The sequence below is a fragment of the Lonchura striata genome, chromosome 1A (genome assembly GCF_050655825.1).
Source record: "Lonchura striata isolate lonStrDom1 chromosome 1A, ASM5065582v1, whole genome shotgun sequence".
Taxonomy (NCBI): domain Eukaryota; kingdom Metazoa; phylum Chordata; class Aves; order Passeriformes; family Estrildidae; genus Lonchura; species Lonchura striata.
In genome coordinates, this window is record NC_140741.1 from 21,064,458 (window position 1) to 21,083,405 (window position 18,948).

The window sequence follows — 18,948 nt, forward strand, 5'->3', positions numbered from 1 at the left end:
CCGGCCCGGTGGCTGCCACCAGAACATTTGTACGGTCCATCCGCCCGGAGCAGCCGCCAGAGCTGTGGCCACTGGCACCACCTGCGAGGCGCAGGGCCGCAGCAGCGGGTGGCAGCTCCCCCAGGGCACGGCCAAGCCCTGCGGATACCAGCGCCACAGGAGCTGCAGGACAGCCAGGGTGAGGTTCTGATTGGCTGGGGGAACGCGTGGCGGTGTATGAGCAGGAAGCTGATTGGATGATAGGATGTGTGGGCAGCGTATGAGCAGGAAGCTGATTGGATGAGAGGACGCGCTGCAGCTGAGCCAGCCAATGGGTGCCTTCTTTCTGTTAAGTGCTGTTAGGTCTCGGTTTAGTTTCGGCTATGTCAGGTAGTGATTAAAGGTGTAAAAAGGGTGCGATTTCTACAATAAACTGATCTCATTCGGATCCATAAGGCGGTCCATGTCGCTTGTCCCCCATTGCTACAGCCAACAAACCCAAATGGGTGAGCATGTAACTCTGTAAAGTTTTTAGAGACTGTGTTTTCAAAGCCAAACACTATTTCAGCCTTCAAAAATGCACAAAAAGCACAAAAGCCCCCATGACAAACTACAAGAATGAATGTTTATCTGCATCTCGACAAGCTCTTCTCAGTATCAAACCCAGCACAGAACAAACACCTTGCCTTGTGCAGGGTGTTAGACAGTCTCTAAACAAAATGTTTCATGCCATTTCTCCCAAATCAACAAGGCTCCTGACTTCCCTTCATGGGCTCTTTTAGATTTTAAGACTCTTCTGATTTCAAATTTGAGAATGAAAAGTATCACTCATATCTAGCCTATAAAAATAAAGGACCCACTGTTATAATTTTGTAGGTGTTGTTTTTAAGATTCAAAGACAGCTCTATCTTTCTTCACTCTTTTACTTTCTCTGCTCTCATAAGATACCAATAACAAAAGAAGACAGGAAAATAAAGTGGCATATGAAATCCATAAAAAACATCAACATCAGTGTCCAGGCAATACTTACAGTAATGCAGGAATCTCAGTGAAGAAAACAGGTTTTTGCACCCAAGGTAAAGCTTTCAGGCTGCTAATGTTTCACTGGGTATTTCCTGAAAAATGATTGGAGATAAAATAAAATCACATCCTTGAATTAGACAAATACTGAGGAATCTTAAGATACTTACATTTTCTGGGAATGTAACTGTGAGAGAGGCAAACAAGACTTAAGCTACCAACCATTAGTAACTGTAAAACCCTTGCTAGAGGAGGAACTTTGACTACATGCAGCACACAACTTCACTAAGAGTAAAATCCAATCATTGTCACTGTCAAGACCAAAAAAAAAAATTAGGAATCCCTTGCTGAAGCCAGGCTGGAGACAAGGATTCATTGCAGTGTTAAGTCCTATAACCTGTCCCAAAAGGACCAGGGGTGGAGGTATGGATATACCTTGAAATTCTTGTAAGCCATGATTTGAGTTGTGTGTTACAGGAATTGCTATTAGAGGAACCACACGGGACCATCCCCAAGAATCGTCTGTTTTTTTTGAGATAAACTACACTAACATAAACTCAAAGATAAACGCCTTGAGATGACCAAGCCTCAACCTCACTATTTCCTGGGGTGGTCCCACAAATTTGGGATTAAACACAAGTAGAATGGTTATCAATCATTCTTTAGATGTAGCCCATGTGCCAGCTAAAGTCCAGTGAGTTTGTCTTCCATCTGAGGCCCAGCAGCACCCACTAGTTAAAGAGTCCTGGCCCACTTAGAACCCACTAACATGGTGCCCAGCACCACACAGTCCCAACTTGTCGCTATGACCTCGAGTTAGAGATAGGAATGAGACAGACAAGACACTTGTTTCTTTGAGCAGAATAGCTGAATCTTCACTGCACACAGCTCATTTTATATGGTATCAGGAGTGTGAAATAAAAAGTTGTGTTTCGTGTCAGGTAAATAAAGGCAACCTGTGTAATTGTAATTGTGAAATTGGAACATAGCCATGGGACAGTTATAAATATGAGTTCTAATAAACAATCAAGGAAAGCATGCAAGAAAGCTTTTGAACCAATCTTTTATTTGCAAATAACAATTATAAGTCTTAAGCTGTTTTGCAATAAGAACTTTTAAATTATAACTTTAGAATGTTGCTTAGTATTAAGGATTTTAAACTGTAACTTTAGAATGTATAAAGGATTTAAACAGAAAGGGAAGTGACCCTATCCCAAGCTCCTGGAAAAGGAAGATGGACATCATGATTGCTGATTAATGATTTCAAAAGGTGAAGCTGGACATCACTACCATAGATTAATGATCCCAGAAAATAGAAGCTGGACCCCACCACCTGGACACACATCCTGGGATGTACATCCTAGGATACTGAAATCTGGAATAGATCACAACAGAGTATAGAAATTGGAAAGGAACCAGACATCACCATCATAGATTTACTATCCTAATGTATAGAATTGTGATGTCAAAAGGTAGAAATAGAAACTTCTGAAAGCTCGCGTAAAAACTGGGAAATAGAAACTACTGGGAAAAGCTTATGGATATGCATGAATATGATCAATAAATACCAACAAGTTCAACAATCGGTGTGGAGTTGGATGGGAAAACCCCCACCACTGTATCCAGCGCTGTCTTGGCTTATATGTTACCATATTAATTAATAAATTAATAAATTTAATTTCTGCCTGATATATTGGCTGAGTCAAGCTTCTCATTTCTAACAGAAGGCACCATGTTGGAATCTAATGGGTCAACAAATCATTGATACTCAGTTCATTGCTTGGTAATGGCTAGCATACATGTCCATCAAATTTTTTTCTTTCTAGGTCTGTTTACATTATTTCTTCACAGACTCTCACAGGATAGACTCCTTATTTTTGCGGGTGCAAACTGTTCTCTCACAAAAATAATTCTTATGCAAACTGATTGTCATTCTTATGATTCTTTTCTCATGAGAACTCAACAGGCCAGCTTAGCCAGAATAGCAAGGCCCAAGCCATGTTTTACGAGGCCTTTCTTTTATATGGTTTTACCTATATGTACACCAACTCTTTCCTGCTATGCTTGTTCTGTCATCCTGCCTCCTATCAGCATGCCCTTTGTGTCAGCGTAGTTGAAAACCACCTTAAGCCTGTGCTAAAGGGTCCTGACCCAAGGAATCTTGAAAGCCTCTTTACCCCAGGTATTCCCCAGGCACACAGAGCCCCAACACTCGTTTCACCAGCTTTTGCCAACAAACCCCTATGCTGCACCTTTTCCCACCAGGGCTTGAGCAAGGGCCCTAGTGCCCCTTCCATCACTTCATCAGCTGGAAACCCCCCAGCCCTTGGTCACCCAAACTTATCAGACATACAGTTAGCAACCCAAACAGAACCGGATGATCCTTCTCAGGTGCCATGGAGGGTGCACCTTACAGAGACTTCCCATTTGGAGGTAGATGCCACCATCAATGGCATCATCATCTGTGTGTCCTCATGGCAGTCAAAATCTGCCTTCAGTTAATCATAAGGGAGTGGACCACTTCTCTCACCATCTGCAGTAGTCCACAGGTTACAGAAGCCCCTTCAGCCCTTCCCAGGGTCAGTCAAGTGCAAATTCCTTAAGAGCCAGCCAGCCTGAAGATCTGATTTTGAGAGTTCTAACCTCTGCTGTGGAGTAACTCCTATAGAATTCTATTCAGGTCTGCACAGCAGCAGTTTATCAGTGCATGTATCTGCAGAGCTATGCGCCACAAAAAGCAGCCAAGTAACAGCCTCTGCTGAGTTGAACCTTGCCCACCTGGGGCAGTGACAGAGTTTATATTTATATACCTCTGTGTTACATGCCTTGTTTTTCACATGACCACAGGTACATGTCAGATAAGCAAGATGAAGTAAGCTACCATCAAAAATGGTAACATACAGATTGCTTCAGATAAGCTCTAGATGGTACATCCTTTTACAAGTATTCCACTCCAATAATTTGGCCACTCTTAGTGAGGCCATGCTGCAGATATTTCTAACTAGAAAGGCCTACAAATGCCTACGAGGCATTAACTTTTTTTACTTCCACAGACAGAGCCACTCATAGATCAGACCTTCCATGATGCTCCAGGGAAGGTACAATCTCCTGGTACTTCTGAATCAAACTTCCTCCTACTTTGGGGACTCTGAAAAGCACCTTCCTACCTCCAGTGACCCACCACAGGTAAACACTCTGTGATCCTGCAAGCCCCAAAATTCATCATGTCTCTTCTCAGAGCACTGAAAAAATAGTGAGTATTTGCTTGCACCCCTTCCCCTTTTAACAGCCCCAGCCATTCAGCTCACAAGTCCAGTGGGTCCTGGCATCTCACCAGGGCTACTGGAGCAGGACACTCTGCCTCCATGGGGGTAAAGCAGCTTGAACAATACCCTGATTGTAAAAGTTGTCAGTGATGGATGGAGAAAGGGGATCATGCTGCACTTGGTGTAGAACAATGCTGAGACCAGCCTAGTTCAATAATCCCAAAGCTGAACATTCTGAGGATGTGAGGAACAATATTTCCTGGCAGAAACTGGCACAGGTGAGAATGTAACAAAGTTCACCATAAAGCAACAGTAAGTGACAGTATTTTTAATTTACCTGACACTGCTGAGCTAAAGAGTGCTGGGCTGAAACAGCAGCCCAGAAGCATTTGACTGACAGTGAATTACTATAAAAACCCAGTCTCAATTTTTAACAGCAGAGATTTGTTATGAATACATAACTAAAGGCCTGACACTGGGTGCTTCAATAGTCTATTTGCATTCAAAAGAACCAGCCAGGTTCACAAGTACTATGGTTTACTAAATCCAACAGACATTGCTCTTTTGAAGTGCCAGAAGTATCTGCATAAACTGCAGAGCAGCTAAATATAGCCCTGACAATACAATGGCAATCACAAGCTCAATTTCTCATGTCAAAAAAATCAGCACAAGGAGACAAGTCTTACCAAAAGGTGGCCTTTCTGCAGAGGGCAAGGAAAATATGTCCCTACAATTTTCATGTCAAATTCTCATCCCTCACCTAAACACAAAATCAGGGTCCTTTTATACCTTATTAGCCATTATTGTGCAAAGTGCTGTGGGTGGTCAAATTTTCTGTTCTTAGAGGTTGTGCCATACATGGTATTTCTTGGTAAGGGGTATACCTGGTAGCAGTTGTACAAAACATTTCCTGGTATTGAGACTGCACTGCTTTTTTCCCACTTTATAATCCTACACAATGCCATGGCAACAAAAATCTCTATCAGGTTTCCATGTCTGCTCTGATCAGTGATGCTTGGATGTGTGGGCCCCATCTCATATAGAACTTTGCTATTTTCTTCACTGTTTTATTGTGGTTGACTGTTTTATATGTGCTTCCAACACTCTTAACATGCCCCCTTCTGGAAGTGTGTGTGGAAATTCTTTCTTTGAGTGAGGACACCTCCAAGGTTATTTCCCAAGGCTGAGTTAAAGAGATATGCCCACAGACATTGGTATGAGTGAGCAATATCAATCTCTACTTGATTATTTTGCCAGCTTTGTTGTCACTGTAATTACAGTTAACTCTCTATATTGTGTAATAATTAATTCTGATTAAGGTCCTTTAGTCTAACTAGTATTATGATCAATATTATCATCAGTATTAACACCACAAAAATAAATAATTTTTTCGTATTGGTTTGCCTTCCTTTATCCTGTGGGATGAAGTTGTATAAAGGTTCAACTACACCTGTGGAATTCTTTAGACATAAACCTTTGAGTAAGTCTGGAGCTAGGACTGGATCCACCCACACCTCTCTGAGGAATTTAGAAAGCAAGGGCATCCTTTCTGTACCCTGTGACTCAACAGGAGGGTACATGTGATAAACCTTGTGTGAAGCTTCCATTCTGCCTGTGACAGCTACCTAGGCATAAATTTCCACCACCCCCCCCCCCCATACTGCAGTCACAAAAGCTGCCAAAACAATCAGTGCCATCTACCTTTCCTCTTATCTATGCACAGTCAGTTTGGACATTCCTCCAGTGTCCCACCCACTAGGCCTACCAAGCTCACTTTGCTTGTACTTGGAATGGCATTAATTATACCTTTATTCATTTACCTCCAGGCTATGGCTATAGTCCTGCCATTGATGCTAAGGCAGCTCAAGCAGTATTAGCTGAAATTTCTCACACACCTGATGTCTCTCATTACCATTATCTTGCTGACTTTCCTAGCACATATAGATGGGACTCTTACACAAGCTATGATTCCAAATTTCAACCCTCAAAGAACACCAGGAATTTTTTATCTTACTGGTAAATGCCAGGGTCCTGCCCAGAATGTGAAGTGTCTGGGTAGTTTTTACAGGAATCTTATTGCATGCCAGTACCAGAGGTATTTCTGAAAGTGTCTTGCAGTCTTTTTTCTTTAACCAATCTACTCCCTCCTCCAAATGCAAATATCAAGTCTTCTAGGTTCTAAACTTTCATCATGAAAGGCCCAGGTTTTAGTCAGCTGGGCTTAATCTTTCTATTCCTTGCTGTGCACACATTTCACCTGGAACTGGAGTATGAGGCACAAACACTTCCAACCCTTCTCCTAAAAATATTCAATTATATGAATATCTGTTTGTGCAATGGTATCTAATAAGCATTATCATTATTAAGCTAAGCAACTCACCAAATAACTGTACTCTCAGCACTTATGTGCAATATAACACATACTGATGACAGAAGCAAGAGGTAACTGTACTACCACTCTTAGAGTCAATAAAGTGGATTGACTGTAGTCATAGGAATGAGCTCAGTTCTTTGACCAAATTATTGACAGTTTGGCTCAGGCTCACAAGGAAATAAAGGCCTAGGCCATGACCAGGTCAAGGACTTTTCTAGTTCCAACCTGTTCTTTGAAAACCCACATAGGAACAGGGAGACACAAAGAGCTTTGATGCATAAGAGCTGGGAATACCAGCCAAGTGAATAAGACATCAATAGCAGGTAGTTCTTCCAGAACTAATTACTAAGGAAAAAATGAAGTTGTGGGTGCAAGGAATTTCATGCCTACCTTTTCCATGGCATTTGACTGTGAGCCAAGCACTTTATTCACAAATATGAAAGCCCAGGTGAGCTTTTTTTTGATCTCTCCCAGCTGCATGGTTGTAGACTCTTCTTGAGCTGGGTCACCTCTAAGTTTCTCCTTGAGGCTGACAGACCCTTTACCAGCTGCAGATCTCAGGTGATTGATATTGTGCATAACTTTGTATCATAGGGCATTAGGATAATGTATTAATACTTTTGAATTCTTACTGTTACTGTATCTGTACAGTAAGATTAAACCTTGTCTGGGCACTTTCTTAAGCCTCACTTTTACATCATTTTACTTCAATAAAACTATGTTTCCAGCCATCTGTGCTAGTGGTTCCTAAGTGGTCTAAATCTCCTCTGCAACAAGTGTAACTGAGGCATTCACAATAGCTCCAAAATATTCTTTTTCACTGCTAAAAGCTCCCTTTAATAGAGCCAAAACTATAAATATACATATTTCAATGCCAGCCACTGTGATCACAGCTATTTTGTATCTCTGCAGAACGTAGTTCAGCAAACAGAAGATTCTACGAACTGAAAGGACAAAAGTTCAGCTGCAGGCCAGCAAAACTTTGCTCTCCTGTTTCTACTTCTGGACTTGTAGCAGAATGTCTCATTTAACCTAAAGTATTTAAATCTAATTAAGCACATCTGATTTATGGTGTTATAGAGAAACAGCCTGAACTAAACACACACAAAGGACTACATAAACATTCATAATTCTCATTTTCCTCTCTTTATAACTGTATTTTAGATACTTTTCAGATGTGTCATTTTAGATGTCACAACAGCACCAGCACACAGGAGTTTTCCTGCACCAAAATTCTTTGCAGTTACATAGGAGATTATTTGTTGGAAATTACGTTAATCTCAGATTGCCAATCAATCACAGAATGCTTACAGTAAATTTAAGCATAAGTAGACTAGTAGCCACTTTTCTTTGCAAATTCCCATTCCACCACTTCCAACAGTGTATTTCCCCCTTTTACCTATCAATTTCTGACAAATCCTGATGGGATTCATCCAATAGTCTTTAAAGAGCTGCTGATGTAATCGCAAAGTCACTCTTGATGGTTTTTGAGGAATCTTGGGAATCTTGAGAAGTCCCAGCTGACTGGAAGCTGGCGAACGTTGTCCCAGTTTTCAAGAAGGAGGACGCTGGCAAGTAGAGGCCTGTCAGTGTCACTTCAATGTCTGGTAAAATCATGGAAAACATTTTTCTCAAAGGTATTGAAAAACACTCAGTGGACAACAATCATCAGTCACAATCAGCACGGCTTCATGAGGGGAAAGTCAGCTTGTCACACCTGATTTCCTTCTACAACAGGGTAACCCACCTAGCTGACCTAGGAAAGTGAGTACATGAATCTTTTTGGACTTCAGTAAAATGTTTATAGGATGGTTATGTTTATTCCTGTAGGCTTTATGTTGCATCAGGCTGTCCTTCCCAGCATTCCTTTTTGTTTTCAGCATTGCCTCCTCCCAACACCAGGACTCTTAATGTGATTTTATTCAGTGTTATCCAATTACTGAATAAACTATTTCTCAGTTTGTTAGTGGGGCTTTTTGTTTGGCCATTAAGTGAATACACTTAATTTCCACAGTCTTTAAAAGCTGAGGTGCTCAGTCAGAGCTTTCTCTTGCCTTTGGCATGCCTTTTGGCTCTACTGTCAACAGTGGCAACTCAAGAAGCTGCATTTCCCAGTCAGAAACTGTTTCAGAGTGAATTTTGCAACACCTGTCTGCAGCCAGAATGCTGTGCCCAGAAAAGCAGAGCAGCCCAGCTCCATGTGTGTGGCAAGACATCCCTCTCTACAACAGATGGATGGTGCATATGGAAAAGATAACCCAGGCAAAGTCAAAGACCTGGCAGGAGCTCATCACTGGTGCCAGAAGGGCTGAGATCTCCAACTAAGAATCAACAGCTTGGGCTGGAGAGAAGATGTGGGAAGAAACTAAGAAAAGTAAATGTCATTGACCAAAAGACACTGTTCTTTACAACTATAAAAGTGACACAAATTATTAAAGAGGTAGAAACCTCTCACACACTCCCTGGAAATATGTAGGGCAGCTTCTCCTATGAAGTTTGGACACATCTTTGTAGATACTTTCCAGAAATTGACTGGAAAGATTTGATGTAAGATTCAATGTATCTAACCATCAAATCCATGAATCCGAATCTATATTATTTCATTGCTAGCTGTAATAGAGATACCTCAATCACGCTGTATTTCCATCTACTAGAAGTGTCACTTTGTTTATCCTGCATGGTAAGAAGTCAGAGTTAAGTCTTATGTCTGCTTTCCTTGGTCTATTCAATAAGTAATTCATTTTGTAATAGACCTAATTGGCCATTTTTAAGAACTTACTAAACAAGAGTGAGTTTTGGGGTGTTAGCCACCCCAGTTAGATTACTGTCTACTGTCAAGGGCCTGGTTCAAACTCCCCTCTCCATTTGTAACATCATGGTGACCCCAGCCCACGAGCAGTGCTGGCTGAGACCAGAAGGCTCCAAGTCACACCAGCCCACAGGCTTTGCCTTGCTGTCTTCTGCCAAGGAGAAGGCAAAGTCCCTCCACAAGTTCTAGCCTTTGACCATGTCCCAGCCACCAGTCGCCACCACCAGAGTGATAAGGGAGAGGAGGGGGGCTGCCACCATTTTCCCTTTGTCTCCCCCATGGCAGGCGTCACTTCACCATTTTGAGCTTCTCTTTGCTCCCCAGGAGTCTGGAAGATTTCAGCAACTTCCAAAAAAACTGGTGCTCTTACTGATATGTTTTGCCTGTTGCTGTTTTGGGATTTTTTTAGTGAACTGTTATTTTTCCAATTATATCTCCTGTACTTGTTTCTCCTTATTGGTGGAAAGGGATTGATTAAAACTAAGGAGAAGTAACTCATTTTAGAGTGTTCCCCTAAATTGTCTTAAACCAAGGTTGGTCAAACAGGACCTGCCTTTCATAAGTTCATGCTGGCTGGGCCTGATTCCCTGGTTGTCCTATAGGTGCCATGTGATGTCATTTAAGATGATCTGCTCCATGACCTTCCTCAGTATAAAAGGCTCTAACTGCTATTATATTGCACTATTTATTAAATTGGTATTTTCAAAACTAGCTTAATAATTGTCAAGAAGAGATTGGTTTTGGACACCACACTCATGACTGTGGGCAAATCTCTTTCACACAGCCCCAAGGAGTTTCCACAAGAAGCGTCCCCACTTAAAGGAAGAATCTCCACGCACTCTCTTAGAAGGGGTGTGCTAGAAACCTCTACCATAAAAAAGAGAGTTTGGGCTTTTATAGGATAATGTGATTGATTGTCAGTCCTACATTGCTAGGCTAGCTCAGCAGAACATAATTCATTTAAAATACATGGTTAGTACTACCTTTTATCAGGAAACATCTGTCTCCCACATCCATGTCAGTGCCACTTCCCTTCAGGAAACACCAGTTTCTTCACATCCTCATATTGTTTAATTTTGAGGTGTTTCAGTCAGGCTGATTTCGACATTCTTCAACATCAAAAACAACATGTCCACCCTCCCTCCATCACTGGTGATTTCTACAAGCAGGGTGAAGTTCAAGCTGTTTCACCCCCACTTTCCAATTTTAGTATTTATGTCAAAATTTTTTGAAATTCTGTTTCAATAAGGATGTTTGATGCAGGACTACAGCTGCAGATCTCTACTTACCACATTTCATGATAACAACAGGGAAACGTTGAAGTACCAAGGTCTGAACAACAGACCTTGGACCAAGGTTGACCTCTAGATGAACCTTCCAACCAAATGTTATATGTATCTGCTCATTGGCAAAACATGGTTTCAGTATTGAGAACACAGGCAAGGCCAAATCTCGCCTTGGTTGGGAGTACAGGATCAAAGACAACTCCCATGGTTCATCCTTGAGCCCTGGCCAGGCTTTGGAAGAAGCCCAGTATGAGAAAGAAACCAGATGTTCCCACACTAGAAGTTATGGTAACTTGTTCATTGAACAGAATAAAAATGGGACTCTCTCACAGCTAAGTCAGAAGCTTTGTTTCCTGTGGGTGGAAACGCCTGCACGATTTCCCAGTTACCAGGAACTGTGACAGTGGCTTCCCCCAGCTGATGTTTATCCTATCTTATCTTTTTGTAATTCTTTGCAGTTTCATATTATATTAAATTATCCTTATTCCTCAAGTTGGTATCTGTGTCTTCTCTGATGCTGCCCACAGCAAAACAAATTTAGAAAAACAACAAAACAAGCATCAGTCTCTGAATGTGCCTTAAATCTTAGTGGGAATCCAGAAATTCTGCAGCTGAGAAATTGCAATTATGTCATTCCATTTTAGGACTTATTCAGGTTCGAAAATCAAGGAAAAGGCATGCCATGGCATCTGGCAGTGGTCCCAATCCACTGTCCTAAAGCTACTAACTGCACCAAGCAACACTGTCATAAGCGTCATGGGAACTGCGGTCACAGTCAATGGGTCAAGAATAAAGAAGTCATTCTTCTCACCATGAATGAGCTAATGCAGATAAGCACCATTCCACATATCAACAACCAGAAGCGCTAAATGCAGAAAAAAACCTGCAATTTGTCATAAGCAACATCAAAACTGAGCTCCAAGAGGTTATTCTAAAATGTAAAAGTGACTCTTCTACAAGCATTATGGACACACCAGGCATTTGGAGGAGCCATGCTTCACAAGGAATTTTAACATTCTAGTTCTCCATGGTACCAAGCAACACACCAACACCAGCAAAAGCAATGCCATTGTCCAGAATAAAATTAAATCTTCAAGATTGTATTCGATTGCTTCATTGTATCAACCAAACATTTATTGCTTACACTCCTCACAGGAAAAAAATGTTCACTTTCAAATAATAGCTGTAAACCTGAGAAAACAATTTTCAACATAAAAGATTTGCAGGGAAAATACATTAACAGGGACTGGATTCATCAGACAAACTGACATCACCAAATATTTCATTTGAAATCCTACAAATGAAAGTTTTTCTAATGGTAGCATCAGACTCCTTTATACAGGAATATCCTTGCCTCTGCAGAAAAGTTCATGTATATAACTGAAACACATAGCTACAAGTATTATCTTGAAACCGGGGATTTAAGGGTTACTAGGGAATTTAGAATGATTTAGGCAATGGATATATGAACACATGGTGTACGTTATTCTACCCGTAGGGGGACCCTCTGAAGAAAATCTGTTACCCATTAAAATTATGCTGAGCCTGCAAAAAGAAGGGGAGCCCCTGATGAAGATTGCTGAGCTTGCTAAAAATGCGAAGCAAAAAGGCGACTGTGCATGCGAAGACATCCAAGTTTGAAAGTTCAATAGTGAGGAAGACTATGGAAGCTTCGTCCCAGACCCCAGCCTCATTTTTGAGACCACTGACTCGATAAAAGAAACTACGCAGTCGCAGCTAATTCCCATACCATGTGGTGAATGGGCAGGGATAGGTACTGATTATATATAGGTGCTATAGATTATGCATAGCTTTTGTGAATAAATAGGGGATTGAGGAACCTGGGGTAGTCAGGATTTGGGAAGGTTCTGCTCCCCGTGTCCAGCACTGAATAAAATACCTACCTACTTGGTTGTGGAGTTATTACTGCGTATCAATCTATAGCTCATGCTTTTCTAGCTTTGAATATTACCACAATGGAAGAAGGTCAGCTAAGGATAAGGTGGAGTCCCCTAAGCTGCCTTTTCTTAGATGGAACAACATTTTTTTTAGAAAATACCTGCACCCCTACACTTCAACTGCAAATTTCTATTTACCATCACACTGGTCTGCCAGTGGACATGGTCAGCACAAAAGACACAAACTTTAAGAAATAAGTGTAATTCACTATAATTTAAAACAGCAAAGAATTACAGAAGGATAAACTAAGCAATGCACGTAATCACTACTACAGAAGATTGCCTACAGTAATTAAGAAAGGTAAATCACCTAATATTTTATTGTCTTCCAGATCTTCATTTCAGCTGGGGAGCTCCAGCCACAGCAACGGACTGGAGGGCCACTCCTGGTAACTGGGAAATTCTTCAGGTACATCCACCAGCTTGTGAGGTCTCCATCTTTGCTGTGAGAGGGTCCAGCTTTTATGCTGGTGCATAAACAAGCTTCCATACCTTCTCATGCAGGAGTATCTAGTTTCATTCTCCTCCTGGGTTCTACCCGAAGCCTGGAGGCTCAAGGAGGAATCAAGGGGTTTGGTTTTGACCATGTACCTCCAAACAAGGCCAGGTATCTGATTTCATGGCCCTGACTGGCCCCCAAACACAGGAAGAAATACATTGTTATCACACTACACATTTCACTAATGATCATGCATCTTTCAGTAGCAAGTGGATACAAATATCATACAATGTTTGGTTGGAAGGTTCATTGACAGTCAAGTTCAACTCAGGGCCTGCCGTTCAGGCCTCAGTATTTCCCAGAAACAAGTGAAATGCAGAGAAACCATGAACATGCTTCAAGCCTCTGAGGAATTTCCAAATTCCTTTCAGGTTTCAATGCACATTTAAAGAACTGTCTTACATCCCCAGTAATTGTAGATATCCCCTTTTAGAAGTATTGTTCCCCAATCATCCAACACCTAATGACCACTCACTAGAGGCAAGTTGCAATCTATGTACAGGATACTGACTGAAGTGCAAATTTAGAAGTTAATTGAATTTCAGTCATTGAAATCTTTCATAAGGACATACTAGAAGAGCTCTTTGGCATATTTGCATTTTATGGAGACCATTTATATCCAGCATGAAGGCGTAGTGCTACCTTCAAAATTACAGAAGTGTTTTTTAAGTCTTTTTTAAAATCTTCTGATTGGTGAAGTTTCCTGCCTGCTATAAGTTATAATATAAATCCTTCCATTAAATTAGCTCACTTGAAATTCCTCCAAGTATAATTTCCTACATTTCTACTACCCTATACAGTTTTGAAACTCCTGAGAACTTGAATTGCTTGTGTTTATCAGAAAGACAAATGATAGTCAGAAGCCTGATAGTAGTGTCTAGCAATCAAATATGTGAAAAAATAAAAATCCATTCCCTGTCAGCAATGGGAAAGCACTACAGTTCTTTGAAAAACTGCATGTAACGGTACTGAAAATGGCTTAGAAATGCTTAGAGTAACAAAGATAGGTTGGTAAGTTTGTATTTTCCTTAACCCTATTTTCTTCCCCATTTCTACCTCTTTGTTGCACTGATGCTGCCACTTGTGATGCTTCAGGATGAACCAAACTAGACAAGAAAATGGCATCCACATTTTCACATTAAAAAAAAATCACTTCAGCAATATCATGTGTGTCTTCAGACAGATATGGAGTGCTCACTGGAGGAACAGGAGTTCCTCACTGGTCTTGGCTCCTAGAAGGGACAACAGTCCATGAGCTTTAACCTTTTCCTTTTACCAAAGGAGCAATGACCCATACCAACAATACCACCAGAGCCTCCTATGTCCTGATTACCAGTAATATATCAAAAGATCCCCTGGCAGATTTTGAATTCCAGTTTCCTGTACAGCACCAGTCTCCTTTCAGCAGTGCACTTTAACAGCTTAAAAAGCCAAAGATAAGCATTGCCTAATGCTAAAAACCATAATAGGTATTTTCACCATTTTTTCGTGCTTTTCTTTTTTCTTTCAAATCACCAGTAGGCTCTAAGGTTTTTCACAAGTTTTCATGGCCATGCTTAGCAAAGCACGAGCTCCTCTAGGAATCAAGAGAATTGAACTGCACCTTCTTGGCTTTCTGCTCCCTCTTTTACTCATTTTGCTGTGTCTTCACCCTGCCTTTTAAATTATGGGGTGGGGAATACTGCTCTACATCTGACAACTGTTAATCTTCAACACAAAGAAGAAAGGCTCAACATCAAACTAACAGGTTAATTATTACAAGACCATGCAATTACAAGACACAAATGCTGTGACAGTCTCACATCCCCAACCCATGTTGTTCATGGCTGCAGCAAATAAAACCAAACAAAAAAAAAGGCAAATAAAACAGTTGCAAAGGCTGATTTGTGTAAATTTTAGAAATATATAAAAATATTCTCCTACCAACATACCTTAGACTGCAGAAAACAAGCCAAGTCAGCAATTTGTTGGCTTCTAAAGAGTCTGTGTTTGAGGAACAGCCTCCTGCAAATCAGAGTATTTTACTGATTTACAACTATTTTTCTGAGGATTAGTGGAAAGGGGAAAGAGCAAAAAAGCATCTGTGTTTTAAATAGAAATCAGAATCATAACAATAAAAATAAAACTTCTAAAAAGTCTAGCAGACCAATGAGCTGGAGAGTCTTAGCTTTTATTTAGAAGGAAACCAACACACCCCATAGACTTGACATAAAGCATGCTGTAATGGTTTTTGTCTTCTGCCAAAACATCGGACAGTATATTATTTCCTGGCAAAAAAATACTGTTTAAGCTTAAACTACAAAGACAGCTGGATCCTTGAACTCTGCCTCCCAACTCACTGCAGTGAGCCACACAAACACACTGAACTAATGGGTCCTGGTAAGCATCTTGGGAACCATCGCAGTAAATTTTCCAAGACTTTCCACCTTGAGACCCAGGGGAACTTTTATGCTGGCACAGGCATCAAGAGTAAAGGATTTAATTTTGTGGACAGTAATATAAAAGCAATCATTATCACAAGTCTGTTTTCTCTGACAGGAATATCTGTTTGAATGTTTTGGGACATCACTTGGCTAGTTCAAGGGAACAGGGAGATAAGAGCTCAGTTAGGAGTTTTGATGTTTGTAACGAGTTTTACTCCCATCATTCTCCGATGAATATTTTCTCAGGAGAAAATATTTACCAGGAGTCACAAGCTGGGTTTGTTTTATTCTATTTTTAAGTCCTCCCAGGAGGCTAGTTAAGAGCACAGAAATGCCCAAAGTTACCACAGAGCTCCTAGAAAGAGTTGAGTCAGCCTCCTAAAAACTTCTAGGAAAACAACTGCCAACATTTCTATGGGCTTCTGAAACGCATCCTGAGCTCCAGCAGAAAATCTACTCATGTTCTACCTAATGCCTGCATTTTTCACTGATGCCACGGACAATCAAAGCACATCTTCCAAAGCCCAAGAAGAAAGTTGTTACACATTGATGGGTATTTGCACTTTTTTCCTCACATTTCCATCTGCCTCTGCAGATGGAATAAATAAGTTAATTCTATCAGCTACACTACTCAGACAACCCAAAGCAGAAACAGCAAGCCTCTATCTCTTTAAATATGTTTTGGTTTTTTTTTCTTTAATAGTATAAACAGTTTTATCCGTTCCACCACACGACTGCAGGTGTCCCTCTTACACATTACACAAAGCAGAGCACCGGCTCCTTACCGCACATCTTGTGGTGCCTATCTGAGAGGCTGAAGCAAAAAAATCACTAACGCTGGACTTACATCGCAAAATTTAAACACGGGACACTCAAAACACCCAGTCTTCAACCTGACAAGTGATTACTTTCTCTTGTCAGTTTTGTTTTGGGGGGGGGTGGGGGGAGAGAGGGATTTCCTCGTTTGTTGTTGCTTTGGGTGTTTTAGTAACCGCATCTCCCTGTATTGTCATACCCTACGGAGAAACACAGCAAGCAAACCTCTGCGTCCTTAAGGTGCTCGGGGCGGAGGATGCGTTCCGGAGCCTGCGCATCGCATTGTCCTTGTTCAGGCACTCGCAGGACCCTTGCTAATTGATGGTAATTGGTTCTGCGAGACGAGCGGCGGACGGGCTGCCGGGCCTCGCTCGCTCCGGGCCCCGCTCGCCGCCGCGGCCTCCCCGCTCCCGGCCCGGCCGCGGAAAGGCTCCGCCCGCCCGAGCCCTCGGCAGCGGGGCGGCTCCGGGGGCAGCTCCGGGGGCAGCTCCGGGCAGCGGCTCCGGGGGCAGCTCCGGGCAGCGGCTCCGGGCAGCGGCTCCGGGGGCAGCTCCGGGCAGCGGCTCCGGGGGCAGCTCCGGGGGCAGCTCCGGGGGCAGCTCCGGGCAGCGGCTCCGGGGGCAGCTCCGGGCAGCGGCTCCGGGGGCAGCTCCGGGCAGCGGCTCCGGGCAGCGGCTCCGGGGGCAGCTCCGGGGGCAGCTCCGGGCGGCGGCTCCGGGCAGCCGCCGGTGCCGGCCCCGCGGCGGAGCGGAAGGGAGGAGAGGACGGCACGGCCCCCGCCGCCCCCCGCCCCGCTCGCTCGCTCCCTCCCTCCTTTCCTTCCTTCCTTCTCGCCGCCGCACGTCCTCACCGAGCGCAGCCAGCCTCTCGTCCGCAGCCCCGATGGGAGGCGGAAGGAGTCCCCGGCTCGGGGCGGCGCGTCCGTCCTGCCCGCCCGGCGCGGGTCGGGGCCGCCGGCCGAGGCGAGCGCCGTGCCCCCGCCCGCTCACCCGCGGACAGCGGCGATAGATTGAGCCTCCTGGTCCTCAGATCCCTCCAGGCTAAGCCCCTCCTCCCTGCCTCCCTTCCTGCCTTCTCAGCTCGCCGGAGAACTCCCACAGCTCCCTGCTTCGAGCGCGTCACATTTTTTTAAGAATAATAGAGCGGTCATTTCACATTCCTCCACGAACTGACGACCAATTGAGACTTCACTTAGAAGAGATGTTTTAAATATTCTGATTAAATAATAGATTTAATAACATAAAAGAGGTGATTATGATTACAAGTAGAAAATTGTGAAGTGTAAGGTATAGGAATGTCAGGAGCGCTGTGTTTAAAATATGCAGCAGAAACCTCGCCAAGAAGCTAATGGATGTCTTATGTTTTGTTCAAGAAGCTCTGGAGACCATCATGCAGAGCAGTTATGCTGCTTGGAAGCCTCCTACCCTTCCTACCTTGATTGGAATATTAGGGATTCCAATCAGTAGAGATGCCCCGATTGTCTTAGGGTAGGAATATTGATGAAGTTATTTAACTAGTGATATGTTGGATATAATTTGTGCCAATGTAATATTGTTGTATTTGATTTAGGGAAAGATGATATTGTTATGATTGAACACAAGAGGTCATCTGATCCGATTAACAGAATTTATTTAATTCATTTAATAGAGTATATGAGAGCAAAGCAGCGCTGCGGCGACAGAGGGGAGCTACCGCTCCACCAAACTGCCGCGCTTCTGGTGCCCTAGTTCGCTCTTTTTATCTTCTTCCTTAGTTCACTCGTTTCTTCTGCGCAGTCGCATTCTGTTGCTAGGTGGTCGTTTTCTGCCTCCTGGTGGTCGTGGGATGAAGGCTGGTTGTCTTCCTCACAGGTGTCCTTTGATCTGGGGATTCTCACAGTCTCAAGAATACGTGTTATCTTAGAAATGCGTGTTATCAGTTAAGCAATGCAAAGCCTATTGCCTACTACTGCTGTAAAAGCTTAGGAATGCGTGTTACCAGCAATTCACAGCCTATTGCCTATTACCGCTGTAAAAACAAACTTCCTTACATTATATCCTTGAAACAAATTACCATCTGCAGCTGCATCGAACAAAAAGGTCACCCTTCTCTTACAATTTGATATGGATAATTTTATTGCAAAGAACACGCCAGCAATGAGAGCTGCCCCCACCCCCTCCACCCCACCCCCACCCCCCGACACACACACATATCTGTTACACCAAAAACCCGGTTTATTGGACAAAGCCTCATTTACAATTTAATACATGTGGCTCGCCCGGAGATCCTCCTTCGTTCTGCGAGGTGATACTGGAACCCTAAGCGTTGATCATTCCGGTAACGACCCGAGATTGGGATCGCTGGAGTTCTCCAGGCTGATACATCTGAAAGCCGCGGTTCCCGTAAGGTTCCTGTAATTCCATCAGGGAGAATTGTCTGCACCTGGACTCGGATTGTTCAGCCTCGACCTGGAGAAAAGGAACTTTATGAATATGTGGGACTTTGAATGGAAAGAAAAGGCGGATTGCCGAAATCCTAG

The 18,948-nt window shown here is 42.8% G+C and overlaps 1 protein-coding gene across 18 annotated transcripts in view; it reads right to left on the minus strand.

The window, feature by feature from the left end:
* Positions 1-17,474, minus strand: part of RESF1 (retroelement silencing factor 1) — a 29,410-nt gene extending 11,936 nt beyond the window's left edge. For 2 of the 18 annotated variants that reach the window (XM_085569535.1, XM_085569542.1), the window contains exons 1-3: positions 17,281-17,465; positions 8,039-8,243; positions 1,010-1,094 (exon numbers count right to left, since the gene is read on the minus strand). The gene's annotated coding sequence lies outside the window, so the exon portion shown is untranslated. The other 16 variants (XM_021539998.3, XM_085569546.1, XM_077783361.2 and 13 more) reach the window with 14 other exon arrangements.
* Between the last annotated feature and the right edge of the window lie 1,474 nt (positions 17,475-18,948).